The sequence below is a fragment of the Oncorhynchus nerka genome, linkage group LG25 (assembly GCF_034236695.1).
Source record: "Oncorhynchus nerka isolate Pitt River linkage group LG25, Oner_Uvic_2.0, whole genome shotgun sequence".
NCBI classification, from domain to species: Eukaryota; Metazoa; Chordata; class Actinopteri; order Salmoniformes; family Salmonidae; genus Oncorhynchus; species Oncorhynchus nerka.
In genome coordinates, this window is record NC_088420.1 from 21,206,408 (window position 1) to 21,221,615 (window position 15,208).

At 40.0% G+C, this 15,208-nt stretch overlaps 1 protein-coding gene across 6 annotated transcripts in view; it reads right to left on the reverse strand.

Annotated features, from left to right (window-relative positions):
- The window catches only part of LOC115109185 (unconventional myosin-IXb-like), a 120,011-nt gene that overhangs the window by 69,792 nt on the left and 35,011 nt on the right, over positions 1–15,208 (reverse strand). The gene's annotated exons all lie outside the window — the stretch shown is intronic.

Genomic DNA, 15,208 nt, shown 5'->3' on the forward strand with positions numbered 1-15,208 from the left:
GTGTCAGCCTGATGGAACCGTCCTTTTCAACCAGAGGGCATAAAAGGACTAGTTAAGAATGACCATATCAGACCAGAACACTGCCAGGTTGCAGCTGTGTGTGTAGTGGTCTGAATCCTGAACACTGAATATCAACATGAGGTGTAGGCGAGAAGCTCATCTCCCAGACAATTACTGACACGGCTAATTAGCTGTCCTAAGTCAGATATTGAGAAAAGCGAATTTAAGTGTTACCATCCTACTACTCTTCAAACCATCCTATCCTACTACGATTCTCAAATAACCATATTCTCCAACTCTCATTACCGATTGGAACCGTCAACGCGGCTGGCTAACCATTACCCTAGGAGCATCGTCCAGAGTGAAAAGAAGACTGGAAAGGGGGAACCCTTTTTGGACAATCAGAGCTTTCGAAGCATGGCGCTGAAAGGCCAAACCAACACTCTTCCGAAAGAGGGCTAGTTCCGAAAGAGATAAACGGCACTCACACATGAATATATTCATGTTGTTTTCTTACTTCAAATGGGCAGCGGATCATGTACAAAGAAGATGATTACTGTGATAATAGTTCTGAAATGTATAAACGATGTGTCCCTTTTTCTCTCTCACCCGTCTCCATTTTCTATGTTGTTAGTGCGCTAGGGACCATTTTCTCATGTATCAAGTGTGTATGTTATTCTGTTTTTTCATTTAGTTAGCTAGTAAATATATAATTAAACCAATTTGTGTAGAACCAAATCATGAGTGAGGCTGGGGTTTCCAGATGCAGGAGGTTACAACTGTTCAGAATTATGATAGAAGAGGTAATGATTAGAGGTTGACCGATTATGATTTTTCAACACCGATACCGATTATTGGAGGACCAAAAAAAGGTGTGATACCAATTAAATTGTATATATATATATATATATATATATATATATATATATATATACACACACATATATATATACATATATACATATATATATACACACACACACACACAGTGGGGCAAAAAAGTATTTAGTCAGCCACCAATTGTGCAAGTTCTCCCACTTAAAAAGATGAGGCCTATAATTTTCATCATAAGTACACTTCAACTATGAAAAAAAATCCAGAACTGGCTAGGCCACTCCAGGACCTTGAAATGCTTCTTACTAAGCTGACTTTCAACTCCAAAGATTTTCACTGTTTGGGAAACACGGACTTTCAACTCCAAAGATTTTCGTTGAGACCTGGAGACCGGGCTTGAAATGGTGTGTTTGGGATCATTGTCATGCTGAAAGACCCAGCCACGTTTCATCTTCAATGCCCTTGCTGATGGAAGGAGGTTTTCACTCAAAATCTCACGATACATGGCCCCATTCATTCTTTCCTTTATACGGATCAGTCGTCCTGGTCCCTTTGCAGAAAAACAGCCCCAAAGCATGATGTTTCCACCCCCATGCATCACAGTAGGTATGGTGTTCTTTGGATGCAACTCAGCATTCTTTGTCCTCCAAACACGACGAGTTTAGTTTTTACCAAAAGGTTATATTTTTGTTTCATCTGACCATATGACATTCTCCCAATCTTCTTCTGGATCATCCAAATGCTCTCTAGCAAACTTCAGACGGGCCTGGACATGTACTGGCTTAAGCAGGAGGACACATCTGGCACTGCAGGATTTGAGTCCCTGGCGGCGTAGTGTGTTACTGATGGTAGGCTTTGTTACTTTGGTCCCAGCTCTCTGCAGGTCATTCACTAGGTCCCCCCCGTGTGGTTCAGGGATTTTTGCTCACCGTTCTTGTGATCATTTTGACCCCACGGGGTGAGATCTTGCGTGGAGCTCCAGATTGAGGGAGATTATCAGTGGTCTTGTACGTCTTCCATTTCCTAATAATTGCTCCCACAGTTGATTTCTTCAAACCAAGCTGCTTACCTATTGCAGATTCAGTCTGCCCAGCCTGGTGCAGGTCTACAATTTTGTTTCTGGTGACCTTTGACAGCTCTTTGGTCTTGGCCATAGTGGAGTTTGGAGTGTGACTGTTTGAAGTTGTGGACAGGTGTCTTTTATACTGATAACAATTTCAAACAGGTGCCATTAATACAGGTAACGAGTGGTAGACAGAGGAGCCTCTTAAAGAAGCTGTTACAAGTCTGTGAGAGCCAGAAATCTTGCTTGTTTGTAGGTGACCAAATACTTATTTTCCACCATAATTTGCAAATAAATTCATTAAAAATCCTACAATGTGATTTTCTGGATTTTTTTTCTCAATTTGTCTGTCATAGTTGAAGTGTACCTATGATGAAAATTACAGGCCTCATCTTTTTAAGTGGGAGAACTTGCACAATTGGTAGCTGACTAAATACTTTTTTGCCCCACTGTGTGTGTGTATATATGTATGTATGTATGTATGTATGTATGTATGTATGTATGTATGTATGTGTGTAATAATGACTATTACAACAATACTGAAAGAACAATGAACACTTATTTTTACTTAATATAATACAAATAAAATCAATTTAGTCTCAAATAAATAATGAAATTTATTTGAATTTCAATTTGGTTTAAATAATGCAATAACAGTGTTGGAGAAGAAAGTAAAAGTGCAATATGTGCCATGTAAAAAGCTAACGTTTAAATGCGTTGCTCAAATCATGAGAACATATGAAAGCTGGTGGTTCCTTTTAAATGAGTCTTCAATATTCCCAGGTAAGAAGTTTTAGGTTATAGTTATAGGAATTATGACGCGTCGACCATTTCTTTATACCATTGACTGTTTATTCTTTCAGTGAAATTCAGAACCGTTACGCATTTTATCGAACAGGTGGCGTTTAAATAAGTCTAAATATTGCTGTTACATTGCACAACCTTCAATGTTATGTCATAATTATGTAAAATTCTGGCAAATTAATTCCTGTCTTTGTTAGGAAGAAATGGTCTTCACACAGTTCGCAACAAGCCAGGCAGCCCAAACTGCTGCATATACCCTGACTTTGCTTGCACTGAACGCAAGAGGAGTGACAATGTCCCTCGTTAATATTGCCTGCTAACATGAATTTCTTTTAACTAAATATGCAGGTTTAAAAGATCTACTTCTGTGTGTTGATTTTAAGAAAGGCATTGATGTTTTTGGTTAGGTACATTTGTGCAACGATTGTGCTTTTTTCACGAATACGCTCGTTAAATCATCACAAGTTGGAGAAGTTGAAGTAGGCTGTGATTCAGTGATAAATTAACAGGCACCTCACTTCGCGGATTGCAATGTAATCGGTCATCCTCTAGTTATGATTTAATAAGTTGACTGTTTATGGATGTGACAGGTAAGGACCTTTAGAGTTAATTCGGGAGATAGTAACTCTAAGAACAGAGAGGTTTCAAAAACAGGGGCACTTCCTGATTGGATTTCTCTCAGGCTTTCGCCTGCAACATCAGTTCTGTTATACTCACAGACAATATTTTTTACAGTTTTGGAAACTTTAGAGTGTTTTCTATCCTAATCTGTCAATTATATGCATATTCTAGCATCTGGTCCTGAGGAATAGGCCGTTTACTTTGGAAATGTTATTTTTCCAAACATAAAAATAGTGCCCCCTAGCTTCAAGAGGTTAAACAACCGCTCTCGTGGTGCCCCAAATTCCTAATGAGTTAAATGTTACATGATTAATAAAAATATATATAAAACTTTTTTTTAAAGATTGGGTAACAATTAAACAGTTAGTTGATTCGATGAATGAAAGTTTAAGTCACAACAGTTGGAACTGGATTCGATGGAAGAGGAAACCGCAAGACAGGAACAAGAAATGCGGCAGATAACTTCTAAGGAGATATTGCTTCCTCTGTAGGTTCTTCTGTAAAATGCCATTTCATGTCAGCCATCTTGTAGGGTTGTTGCAGAAGATCGAGAAGAGGTGTGTGTGTGTGTGTGTGTGTGTGTGGTGCGTAGGGGTTGGTAAGGCTGTTACAGGGGAGTCAGGATGGAGCCTCTGGTCCTGGCTGGGTCTCAGTTGTTTCACGGGCCAGTTTCTCAGTCTGCCCATCGGACAACAGGCCTGAGGAAGCAGCAGAGCAGTCTGGAGCAGGGGAGAATCCGCCTCAACCAGCCTGCCAAGGGGACACAGACTCTGCTGACTGAGGGGAAAATCACTTTTCAGTTCTCCAACCAAAGACCTGAGACAGACATGCATCAAGGGACCATCTATTAATCCTTCTGCTGCCTTTGAACGCTGCACAACGACTAGTCTCTCTTGTAAAAGGGCCATGGATTTTGAGACTCATTTTGACGGATAGCATGCCAGCTACGGTATTCTCTTCTATTCTGCCGTTCAGGAAATGGACCAGACCAGTTGAAATTTAGGGGTAAATGCTGTCATTCAAGTGTGAATAACCAGATTGAACACTGCGTTCGATTCCAAGGAGATCTGAGAAATGCATACAGGCAAGTTACAATGCTGCATTTACTTCCAATAAACTGCATTCCTCGAGGCCTTTTCTAGTGTATTATCATTTTTTTTTGCCAAATTACTGAGGAAATAAATGAATGTAAGAGGGATTTGAGCTGGGGTTCATTGGTTCCAAACGGCCAATTAAAGCAGCCAGCTCCACACACAAATTAACAACCAATGGCAAGTGTCGATTTATAGTGCTCGTGTGTGTGTGTGTGTGTATGTGTGCGCGTTACTGGTGAGAGAATGCATGTGTTCTTTGCAGGGCTGGGAATTCTGCTTGCTGGTGTGTGTGTGTCCTGTGCAGATTTCTGTTGGAATTACCAGGCTGACTCAAGAGGCGGCGTGGTGCCTGGGGCCCAGAGCAGGCCTTTCGTCCTTCAGTGACTGACTCAACCATCTCCAACAGGAAGCGCTTCAAAATGTCACATGACCATGGGCCCAGAGGTCACTGACAACATACGAGTCTGAGAGCCAACCAGGACTCAGAAAGTAGCTCAAATAGCCTCATCACTGTGGAGTGTATCACAACTATTGTACTATCCCATTTGTACTATCCCATTACTATCCCATGGAAAAGACCACTATGTGTATGAAACAACCTTGAGCTTTCAAAACGTGGGAGAGAAAGCCCACAGATAGGTGTGTTTGTTCCTCTAAGTCAAGTCCAAACAAAAGACAGCTGTGGTTCAGCACGAGCCTGTGAATCAGTCAGGCTGTCATCTGTCAGAAGCTGACAGGCGCCAGGGGCATATAGCCTAATCTACTCACAAAGGGAGGAAGTGCAACTCACCAGACCCAAAACACTAATGATTCACACAGTTTTGCTGTATGCTGATTGTTACCCCCTTGTTGTAACTCGTATCGTACTAGGCCTAAACGGTAGTGAGAATCAATCAACACATGGCTGGCTCGTTCCTAGAACTTTAGTTTTTCCAATTAAGGGTAATGAATGGTGGCAATTGTTCAACATATAATATATTGCAACAATGTGTATGATCCATTTCGAATTGACAGTTAGGTTTAGCTCCGGAACATTATATTGAGCCACATGGGAGCTCTAGAGCTTTTCAGAGTTATTCAAAAGCTGGTGTCTAGAAAGTATTTCCATGAGATTTCCTTCCGTTTGCACAACTGTTCAAGATAAGACACTGACTCCTGGTCAAGGGCCTGATTTTCACTCTATTCTCACATGACATCACTCATGAGACACTGATATAGAACAAAGGGGGTATATCACAAAGCAGGATCACTTTCTGTAAAAACATTCAGATAACTGTTTATCTTCCAGAAAGCCAAAAGTTTAATGTTTAATTTGATATTGAGCTCAAAGTGTGATTTGCATCAACACCATATCATTTAAGCCAACCTTGTTCAGGATCTAGTAAATTTGGAGTTGTTTCAGAAGGAGCTTTGTAAAGGGTTAAACTGAGGCCTTGGCTAATACTTCCACATCTTCTTTCATTTCTTCTTTTTGGGGAAAACAGCTTTTACAAATGTCTCTACATGCTTGGAGATCATCTTTCACCCCCTCCGGTCACATGCCTGATGACTATAACTGAGATCTCCAACTCCTGGTTCAAGTTAAAAATACATTTGACTAGGGGCACATCTCAAAAGACAGAAGTGACTTCCATTCCTCTTCTCTGGAAGAACTAGGTTTGACGATCTCTTCATGCTTCCTGAACTTCTTCAATAGTATTCATGTGGACAGAGTGCAGACTCATGTTTCTTGTTTGTCATGACAACATTAGTCACCTATGTAGAGGAATTATCTCCCTTGGGAATGAGCCATCAGCAAAAAACACATTTCACATCCAGTTTAAATCCCTGCTTCTATGTCAACCTCGACTGTGTGAGAATGTGGTACTAATCGCGGGGAATGGAATGAGTGTTTACAGACACCCATGACAGGCATAAGGTGACACACAAACACATCCTTAGCCCCATTACAACCACACGCATCCTGCTTAGGGTTGAATGGCGGGGAACCAGGTTACCGAGAGTTACCGGGATTTACCTCCCAAAACCACTACATTTTCCACGGATAAATAACTGAGAAACCAGTAAATAATAGAGTATTAATATGAACGGCATGGTGTGAAATGAAACTTAAATTATATGAGATGTCCAAATCTGGCTTCTCTACGGCCTCTGCATGATAAATCAACGCTCAGGGAGGGGACAGACAGCCAAACTCAGTATGGAGCGTAATTCACAAAAGCATGAAGGTAACTTTTTTTTCTTGTGACAGGTAGGCCTACATTTGCTGCAGCTCAGCCCATGCTACAGTAATATAAAGACTGAATGTGTGTCTAATTTACCCATCTCCATTTGGCTTTCGGGGCCACCTTTTTTTGATAATTGCAGCTGCAGAGTTTTAAAATACTTGATTATCTCTTGAAAATGCTTGCTTTAAAATCAGTGCATGCATGAGCACTCTCTCGCTGTCTTTCTCTCTCCAACTCATCCAAAACAGAATCTAATTCTAGTCCTATATTATTCAAGGATGTCATTAGAATGATAAAGGACCACTAAACATTTCATTTAACTGTTGACTGCGAGGAAGGAATGAAGCAACAATAGAGAGAGAAAGAGGTAGGCAGGCTAATAACATTAGGGGAAATATTATGACAGAGAGACAGATAGATATATCTACAGTGGGGCAAAAAATAATTTAGTCAGCCATAAATTGTGCAAGTTCTCCCACTTAAAAAGATGAGGCCTGTAATTTTCATCATAGGTACAATTCATCTATGACAAAATTAGGAAAAAAATCCCGAAAATCACATTGTAGGATTTTTTATGAATTTATTTGCAAATTATGGTGGAAAATAAGTATTTGGTCATTAACAAAAGTTTACCTCAATACTTTGTTATATACCCTTTGTTGGCAATGACAGAGGTCAAATATTTTCTGTAAGTCTTCATAAGGTTTTCACACACTGTTGCTGGTATTTTGGCCCATTCCTCCATGCAGATCTCCTCTAGAGCAGTGATGTTTTGGGGCTGTTGCTGGGAAACACGGACTTTCAACTCCCTCCAAAGATTTTCTATGGGGTTGAGATCTGGAGACTGGCTAGGCCACTCCAGGACCTTGAAATGCTTCTTACTAAGCCACTCCTTCGTTGCCCGGGCGGTGTGTTTGGGATCATTGTCATGCTGAAAGACCCAGCCACGTTTCATCTTCAATGCCCTTGCTGATGGAAGGAGGTTTTCACTCAAAATCTCACGATACATGGCCCCATTCATTCTTTCCTTTATACAGATCAGTCGTCCTGGTCCCTTTGCAGAAAAACAGCCCCAAAGCATGATGTTTCCACCCCCATGCATCACAGTAGGTATGGTGTTCTTTGGATGCAACTCAGCATTCTTTGTCCTCCAAACACGACGAGTTTAGTTTTTGCCAAAAGGTTATATTTTGGTTTCATCTGACCATATGACATTCTCCCAATCTTCTTCTGGATCATCCAAATGCTCTCTAGCAAACTTCAGACGGGCCTGGACATGTACTGGCTTAACCTGTTAGTACTCTAGGGGCAGTATTTCATTTTTGGATAAAAAGACGTGCCCGTTTTAAGCGCAATATTTTGTCACGAAAAGATGCTCGAATATGCTTGGAATTGATAGTTTTGGAAAGAAGACAGTCTTACGTTTCCAGAACTGCAAAGATTTTCACTGTGAGTCCCTTAGAACAAATGCTTCGGGCAAAACCAAGATGTATGACCGACCAGGAAATGCACAGGATTTCTGAGGCTACGTTTTCCATGATCGCCTTATATGGCTGTGAATGCGACAGGAATGAACGGACTCTTTCTCTTGTTTCCCCAAGGTCTCTGCAGCATTGTGACGTATTTGTAGGCATATCATTGGAAGATTGACCATAAGAGACTACAATTGCCAAGTGTCCCTCTTGGTGTCTGCATGGCATTTGGTGCGCAAAACTCAGCTCCCAGTATTTTTCCATTCGAATCTCAGAACAAACCAGGCTACAAGGACGGTGCTTTCAATGGAGAGATATATGACAAACCACCTTCAGGATTGATTCAAACAACGTTTTCCATGTTTCAGTCGATATTATGGAGTTAATTCGGAAAAAAGTTTGACATGTAGGTGACTGAATTTTCGGTTAGTTTCGGTAGCCAAATGCATAGTAACAAAAGGGAACGATGTGTCCTACACAAGAATCTTTCAGGAAAAACTGGACATCTGCTATGTAACTGAGTCTCCTCATTGAAACATCTGAAGTTCTTCAAAGGTAAATTATTTTATTTGATTCCTTGGCTGGTTTTTGTGAATATGTTGCTTGCTAAATGCTAACGCTAAATGCTAAGCTAGCTATCACCACTCTTACACAAATTATTGATTTTCTCTGGTTCTAAAGCATATTTTGAAAATCTGATTGTTAAGGATTGTTAAGAAAAGGATAAGCTTGAGAGCAGGCATATTTATTTCATTTCATTTGCGATTTTTAGAAATCGCTAACGTTGCGTTATGGTAATGAGCTTGAGGCTGTAGTTACGCTACCGCATACGGGTTTGGGCGGACTATGAGGTTAAGCAGGGGGACACATCTGGCACTGCAGGATTTGAGTCCCTGGCGGCGTAGTGTGTTACTGATGGTAGGCTTTGTTACTTTGGTCCCAGCTCTCTGCAGGTCATTCACTAGGTCCCCCCGTGTGGTTCAGGGATTTTTGCTCACCGTTCTTGTGATCATTTTGACCCCACGGGGTGAGATCTTGCGTGGAGCTCCAGATTGAGGGAGATTATCAGTGGTCTTGTATGTCTTCCATTTCCTAATAATTGCTCCCACAGTTGATTTCTTCAAACCAAGCTGCTTACCTATTGCAGATTCAGTCTGCCCAGCCTGGTGCAGGTCTACAATTTTGTTTCTGGTGTCCTTTGACAGCTCTTTGGTCTTGGCCATAGTGGAGTTTGGAGTGTGACTGTTTGAAGTTGTGGACAGGTGTCTTTTATACTGATAACAAGTTCAAACAGGTGCCATTAATACAGGTAACGAGTGGAGGACAGAGGCACCTCAAAGAAGAAGTTACAGGTCTGTGAGAGCCAGAAATCTTGCTTGTTTGTAGGTGACCAAATACTTATTTTCCACCATAATTTGCAAATAAATTCATTAAAAATCCTACAATGTGATTTTCTGGATTTTTTTCCTCATTTTGTCTGTTATAGTTGAAGTGTACCTATGATGAAAATTACAGGCCTCATCTTTTTAAGTGGGAGAACTTGCACAATTGGTGGCTGACTAAATACTTTTTTGCCCCACAGTATCTGTCAGTCTACTAAATATACAAATAGGCCCTGCTATATTTCAACATGTAAATGAAATTCGCTAGCCAAAACTTGTAACTTTGTAGGCTGCATTGTGCTGCACCAGAATCGCATGTTCTCTTCTGTTTTATCATGGTTTGCACGATGTGCGTAATTCCAGTCCATATAATACAATACAGTAATACCGTTCACACTCAAAAACGATTAGCTAACTGGAGCTAGTTTCATTTATTTACCCAAGAGAGCATAGGGTATAGCTAGCTAAATCTATGGGCTTTCATGTTTTTCTGTCATGCGTCATGTGCAGTAGTCTATATCATATATAGCATGAATTGGATTATTGCACAATCATCTGGGCTTTTTTGGGCTTGGGCTCATAAATGTAGTTAATATAGGCCTCATAAAATTTATTTAATATATGGCTCATCAGGCTCAAGTAGCATCAGGTTTGAATTGTTGTGCTGACCCAAGCTCTAATCAAATCCAGACATATTTATGCACTTTATAATGCTTTTGAATTACACTTCCAGTTTTGGTGGGAAATAAGTGATTTATTTCTAGGGATGGAACGTTTGTAAAATACCAGGAAAATATTAAACCCTAACCCTGCTAGGCAAGGTTTCATATAAGGTAGGAGCAGGGCTGTTGCGGAGACTGCAGTAAAATTCCACGTGACAGTTGAGTCACGATAATATCCTCTTATGCACTCCAGACATGCATTGGTAGTACCCAACTTGCTAACGACCATCAGGTCACTGATGACCTGGTACTCAGGGCTCTATTGTCCCTCCATCAGGTCCTAATGGCCTGGTTATCATGGCTCCATTGTCCCTCCATGGTTCTCAGGGCTCTATTGTCCCTCCATCAGGTCCTAATGGCCTGGTTCTCAGGGCTCTATTGTCCCTCCATCAGGTCCCAATGGCCTGGTTCTCAGGGCTCTATTGTCCCTCTAACCACTCTGACATCAATGCAAATGCAATGGAAAAATCCCATCAAACCCATCAAAACAGTATCGTGCTTTTAAAACTCACCTCAGTGGGATTGATCAATTTGGGGAAAGTTCAATTACAGGTTGAAACTGAGTGGAAAACATGGTCGTTGCGGATGTTGTTTCAAAGCCTGACAACGAAATGAACAGCGCTTTTAAGGTGTTTATTCATTCAAAAACGCCCATACACATATTAGAGCTTATGCATAGGCCTAAAAAAAAATTGAATTAAAATGATTGTGCGGTTATACATAGTCTACCGTAAACATTAAATAAACTTTGGTACATAGTTGGTCTAGCATATACTCTGGACTAGAGGTCGACCGATTATGATTTTTCAACGCCGATACCGATACCCACTATTGGAGGACCAAAAAAAAACGTTGCCGTTTTTTTTATTTGTAATAATGACAATTAGAACAATACTGAACTTATTTTAACTTAATATAAAACATCAATAAAATCAATTTAGCCTCAAATAAATAATGAAACAAGTTCAATTTGGTTCAAAAACAAAGTGTTGCAGAAAAAAGTGGGGCAGCAGGGTAGCCTAGTGGTTAGAGCGTTGGACTAGTAACCGGAAGCTGACAAGGTACAAATCTGTCGTTCTGCCCCTGAACAGCTTGCTAACTGTTCCTAGGCCGTCATTAAAAATAAGAATTTGTTCTTAACTGACTTGCCTAGTTAAATAAAGGTTTACAAATTATTATTAAAAAAAAAAAAAAAATTTAAATGTGTGCCATGACAAATATGTGCCATGTAAATAAAAGCTAACGTTTAAGTTCCTTGCTCAGAACATGAGAACGTATGAAAGTTGGTGGTTCCTTTTAAAATGAGACTTCAATATTCCAAGGTAAGAGGTTTTAGGTTGTAGTTAATATAGTATTTATAGGACTATTTCTCTCTATACCATTTGTATTTCATATACCTTTGACTATTGGATGTTCTTATAGGCACTATAGTATTGACAGTATAGCTCCCCCCCCCCCCCCCTACCTGGGCTCGAACCAGGAACACATAGACAACAGCCACACTCGAAGCATCGTTACCCATCGCTCCACAAAAGCCGCGGCCCTTACAGCGCAAGGGGAATAACTACTCCAAATCTAAAAGCGAGTGATGTTTGAAACAGTATTAGCGCACACCCAGCTAACTAGCTAGCCATTTCACATTGGTTACACCAGCCATTAGGCTGATAGGCTTGAAGTCATAAACAGCGCTGTGCTTGCGAAGAGCTGCAGGCAAAACGCACGAAAGTGCTGTTTGAATGAATGATTATGGGCCTGCTGCTGCTCAGTCAGACTGCTCTACCAAATCAGACTTAATTATAACATAATAACACACAGAAATACGAGCCTTTGGTCATTAATATGATCGAATCCGGAAACTATCATTTCGAAAACAAAACGTTTATTATTTCAGTGAAATACGGAACCGTTCGGTATTTTATCTAACGGGTGGCATCCCTAAGTAATAAATATTCTTGTTACATTGCACAACCTTCAATGCATGTCATAATTACGTAAAATTCTGGCAAATTAGTTCGCAATGAGCCAGGCAGCCCAAACTGTTGCATATACCCTGACTTTGCGTGCAATGAACGCAAGAGAAATGACCATTTCACCTGGTTAATATTGCCTGCTAAACTGGATCAGTAGTTAAAACTAGTGATTATGATTGCTTGTTTTTTATAAGATACGTTTAATGCTAGCTAGCAATTTACCTTCTACTGCATTTGCATAACAGGCAGGCTACTCGTGGAGTGCAATGGTTAGAGCGTTGGACTAGTTAATTGTGCGGTTGCAAGATTGGATCCCCTGAGCTGACAAGGTGAAAATCTGTCGTTCTGCCCCTGAACAAGGCAGTTAACCCACAGTTCCTCGGCAGTCATTGAAAATAAGAATGTGTTCTTAACTGACTTGCCTAGCTAAATAAAAAGGTATTTAAAAACAATTAAAAAATACAGATTTCCGATTGTTATGTAAACTTGAAATCGGCTCTAATTAATCGGCCATTCCGATTAATCGGTCGACCTCTACTCTGGACTGTAGTATTATGCATACTGGACGGACTGGTTACCTTGTTATACCCTCCAAACTTTCCATCCACGAGTCTGGGAGAGAACCTATAGGCCTAGCCAATGCTGTTGGTTGTGCAGGGCGGCTTACAAAGTTAGCCAACAATTATAGTGAATTTGATTTTGAATATGCCTATTAACAGGGCATTTTTTATATTTTCATAACGAATAGGCTGACATTACCTTTAGCTACAGAATATCTCACCATCGTGCATTTCCATCTCCTCTCTCGCCTTCATTCTTTATCGAGCATGCAGAGAGAGGGCCTGTCAACAGTTTTATTAAATATTTTTCTTTGTGATAACATGTTAACATGTCCCCGAACAGATTTCACTTGGTTTCTCAAATTAAGCACTGGGTACCTGCAGGAACAGGGTTAGAGAGCCTATGGCGCAATATCACCTGTCGAGCAGCGTGAGGCTGCATGCTCCTTAAACAGTGGTTGATGCGTGGAGTGAAATAACCAGAGTAGCCTACCACGCATGACAGAAAAATAAACCAGCAGGAAAGTGGCATCCATTCGCTATTCAAGCGCATACGGACAATGTCTTTTTCCACCTGCCCCTGTTCCTGCCCATTTGATGGGCAATTCTAAATCAAAACTAATTTTACATATTAGTGAAGACGAGATTAAATTGAGAATAGTCTGATGGGTGGAAATACGATCACTTGATGAGAAAACAGCATGTTCAGCCTGAGTCAAGAAACAGCACAAGCTTTTTTTTTTGCGACTTTCTCAAATCATCAATAGCCTGTAGTCGCACCATGGAGCCCATATACTGTATGTTTTAATTTCCAAAACAATCTAAGGTTTGTATCATTCACAACTAAATTTGACAAATTACTCTATAAGACCTGATTAAAATGATTACTTTTATACTCAACATAGCCACTTCATGTGTGCACTCGCTGTGGAATGGGAAAAATATCCTTTCTATTTAATTCAGCTAAGTTCAAATAGGCCTACAGTATATTCTTCCTACTATAAAATCATATCATATAAAATAATGGCACGGGACTTAACTTCTTTGGGATAGAGGGCAGCATTTTCACTTTTGGATGAATAGCGTGCCCAGAGTGAACTACCTCCTACTCAGTCCCAGATACTAATATATGCATATTATATATTATTAGCATTGGATAGAAAGCACTCTGAAGTTTCTAAAACTGTTTGAATGATGTCTGTGAGTATAACAGAACTCATATGGCAGGCAAAAACCAGAGGAAAAATCCAAACAGGAAGTGGGATATCTGAGGTTTGTAGTTTTTAAACTCATCTCGAGTATCGAATTCACAGTGGGATATGGGTTATTCTGCACTTCCTAAGGCTTCCACTAGATGTCAACTGTATTTAGAACGTTGTTTCAGGCTTCTCCTGTGAAGGGGGGCCGGATGGGAGCTGTTTGACTAAGGGGTCTGCCAGCAGCCTCGTTCTCAGTCACGCGCATTTCACATGAGACGTATCTCTAGTTCCATTGCTTTTCTACAGACAATGGAATTCTCCGGTTGGAACATTAGGATATTTTTATCATAAATGTTTAATGAAGATTGATTCTATACTTAGTTTGACAAGTTTTTTCGACCTGTAATATAACTTTTTGAACTTTTCGTCCGACCTGAACTCGCTTTTGGATTTGTTTACCAAATGCTCTAACAAAAGAAGCTATTTGGACATAAATGGACATAAATGATGGACATTATCGAACAAAACAAACATTTATTATGGAACTACGATTCCTGGGAGTGCATTTTGATGAAGATCATCAAATGTAAGTGAATATTTATAATGCTATTTATGACTAATGTTGACTATTTATGACTAATATGGCGGATATTTCTTTTGGCTGATTTGTGCTCTGAGCGCAGTTCTCAGATAATGCTTTTTCCGTAAGTAAAAAAAAAAATCTGGCACAGCGGTTGCATTAAGGAGAAGTCTATCTAAAATGCCATGCATAACACTTGAATTTTCATCAACATTTATAATGAGTATTTCTGTGAATTCATGTGGCTCTGCAATATCACTGCATGTTTTGGAACTACTGAACATAACACGCCAATGTAAAATAAGATTTTTGGATATAAATATGAACTTTACTGAACAAAACATACATGTATTGTGTAACATGAAGTCCTATGAGTGTCATCTGATGAAGATCATCAAAGGTTAGTGATGAATTTTATCTCTATTTGTGCTTTTTGTGACTCCTCTCTTTGGCTGGAAAAATGTCTGGGCTTTTCTGTGAGTTGGTGGTGACCTAACAATCGTTTGTGGAGCTTTCGCTGTAAAGCATTTTTGAAATCAGACACTGTGGATGGATTAACAAGAATTTTATCTTTAAAATGGTGCCTAATACTTGTATGTTTGAGAAATTTGATTTATGAGATTTCTGTTGATTTGTATTTGGCGCCCTGCAATTTCATTGGCGAGGTGTTCCGCTAGCA